The sequence below is a fragment of the Elephantulus edwardii genome, unplaced genomic scaffold (genome assembly GCF_000299155.1).
Source record: "Elephantulus edwardii isolate Elephantulus edwardi_28Jun2011 unplaced genomic scaffold, EleEdw1.0 scaffold00192, whole genome shotgun sequence".
NCBI classification, from domain to species: domain Eukaryota; kingdom Metazoa; phylum Chordata; class Mammalia; order Macroscelidea; family Macroscelididae; genus Elephantulus; species Elephantulus edwardii.
The window spans coordinates 4151454-4154358 of NW_006399942.1; the positions used below are offsets into that span (position 1 = coordinate 4151454).

Below are 2905 nucleotides of genomic sequence, written 5' to 3' on the forward strand. Positions count from 1 at the left end.
GGGACAGCTTGCTTTCTTCGAGACATTGATATATTCTTGATCTGAAGATAATGCTCTAGAGATCAGTTGGGTAGCTATCCCACTTGTGCTTTTCTCTGAATGTCTGACTCCAGGGAAATGTCAGTTCAGAGCCTGTGAGAGCAGCCTCTTGTAGGTAAGATAGGTAAAGGTGCTCCGGATTAGAGGCAGGTTGATTACCCAGTCGTGTACACACAGGTGTGGAGCCAAATGGGGTTGCAGCGATCACAAGGGCAGGCCAACCACTTGCGGGACCTCACTTAGGCCTGTTTTCTGGGTGTGCTTACAATTAGGGACTCTATTCAAATTCCAGTTGTCCGTCTCCCACCCAGTGGTTTCCATTCACTGGTCCCTGTCCAGTGGTACTCATGCAGTTGCCGTTGCACAGTGGCCCCTTCCCAGGAAGGCTCCTGGGTCCAAGGGGACTCAACAAGACAAAATCAAATTCCCACCAACCCACTCACCTTTGGCTGGTCTGCAGTGTCCACAAAATTTCAGCCAAATTATCTCCTGGGTCCAAGGGGGTCTCAACAAGACAAAGTCAAATTCCCACCAACCCATTCACCTCTCAACCCATTCACCTCTGGCTGGTTTGCAGAGTCCACAAAAGTTCAGCCAAATTATCACTGGCCAGCTTGTTCCTGGATAGTTGGTGTGCCCCCAGAGAGCTCAGCCAAATTCCCACCAGTGGGCTCACCCTTGGGAACTCTCCCAGACAATTGGCGGTGCCTAAGAAAACCCAATTAGGATCCTACCAGCCTTTCTCATGGCAGATCAGTCCCACAGCAGCTCGATTGGTGGCTTCAGACGATGGCTGGCTCCGCAGTGTGCCTTTGTGTGCTGACTTAGAATCATACTGTCCAGGGCTGTTGGGCTGCATGAAGGAGTCTCTAGTGACCCTGGAGCACTGCCAGGGGCTGCAGGGTGGTAGTGAGGCCACCAGGGTATGCCAGAAGTGTGGGGGCGTGGGATGGTGGTGGTGTGGTGTCCCTGGACACAGTGCTGTGGCAGGAATGGTGGTGCAGGGCTTGGGCAGCGCTGGGAGTTAGGGGTTGCAGTCTGTTCCCAGATATTAAGCTACCAGTCCTCAGCAAATAAGTCTTCGTGCACTGCGTCGCCCTTGTGCCCCGCATCGCCCTTCGAACTTTATATTTTATTGAGTCGATGATGTATATAAACATGTTGTTATCATGTACCATCAAGTTGTAACCAACCCGTAGCTGACCTAGTGAGTTTTCAGAGGCAGTTAATTGCTCAGGAGGAGATTGCTCATCTTTCTCCCAAGGAGCTGCTGATGGATTCTAACTGCATGCCTTTTGTAACACAGTTTCTTGCCACCAGAGCTCCCTATATAAACATAGGCATTTATTATAAAATCACTCACGTGAGTAAAATATTTTATCATGTGAATGTTCACCAAAGATGATACATGACACACTCCTCCTGAAAGGCTTGTTTAACTTTTTTTAATACTTAGAATCCTGTAGAAACTTTTAGTCCAGCTATAAATTATACTCAGAGATTTGGGGAACAAATAATAGGTACATTGAGAAAGACCCATTTGTAACAGAAAAAAACAAATTTGGGTAATGATAAATAATGAAACAATGACATTGATGAAACAATTTGCTTTTAGGAATCTGTTGATAATATAGGTGAGTTGGATTTATTCTTCAGCCTATTAGAGAAAATGCAATAAATATTAGGGAACGCTGGTGGCCTAATGATAAAAAGCTGTGCTGCAATCCCAAAGGCCAACAGTGCAAAACTACCAGCTGCACCAAAGGGGAAAGATGGGCAGACTCCTCCCATGTGGATTACTGCCTCTGAAAACCTACTGGAGGATCATCTGTGGGTTGGTTCCAACTCGATAGTACATAACAATACCACCTGTAAATGAGTAAAATTTTAAACTATATTCAGTATGTTATAAATGAGAAATGACAATTTAGGAAATCTTCATATTTATAACGTCACTTGCTCAACCTACTGAAGAACTATAATGTTAGCCATAGAATACTCTGAGCTCCTGGAATTTAATGTCAGGATTGACAACTTGAGACCTTCTGGAAAAAGAACTCAAACTCTCAATAAGGATTTAATTTTATTTAAAACTGTTGACAGTATTAGCTTGGTAAGTTTTTGACTTCTCAAAGAAACGAGAGAGATATTTCTGGGATAACTCAGCAAGAATTAATAGCTTAAGCCTGAAGGAAGAGATAGAACATAATAATTGTTTAAAATATGTCCAAGACTTAAGTGATGGGCTTTTAATGTGGAGGAAGAGTCACCATGACAGGTCATAAATGTAAAAAGCTGATGATATCTCCATGACTGTGGGGCCATCCCTGGGGCCAAACAAGACAAAAAACATTGAGACACCAAGCCACGGGAAGGAGGAAAACTTCTTCAGCTCTCTGCAGGAGGGTGGGCTGACTTTAGCTCACCCTGCACACAAGATGCTTGAATGGGCAGCCCTAATCTCTGATCTCATGCCACTACAGATAGAAGAAGACAAAAGCTTCAGGAGAAAAGGTGCATGAGAAACTGCTCAAGGTGAAAACCTGATCTCACACCACAGAGACCTTAATACATGATGGAGGACAGTAGACTTTTGAGACAGGACTACATGAAAGAGTTTCCCAGAAGTCTGCTGTATGGAACAGAGACAACCTGAAGGACTTTAGGAAAGGCAAATTTTCTGAAAAAGGACTTTGGCTCATCCAAAAGATTCAACAGTTTAACCTGGCAACTAATCAATAACATAAAGAAAAGATAAGAATTACTGACAACTTATGCAGATACAATAGAAATGGCTGAACAAAAATTTCACTTAAGACAGCAACAGACAGCTTCAGACACAACATAAGCCTTCTCCAAAAAAAGC

At 43.9% G+C, this 2905-nt stretch overlaps 1 protein-coding gene across 2 annotated transcripts in view; it reads left to right on the plus strand.

The window, feature by feature from the left end:
• Positions 1–2905, plus strand: part of SLC4A4 (solute carrier family 4 (sodium bicarbonate cotransporter), member 4) — a 497732-nt gene that overhangs the window by 493627 nt on the left and 1200 nt on the right. The window lies entirely within an intron of this gene.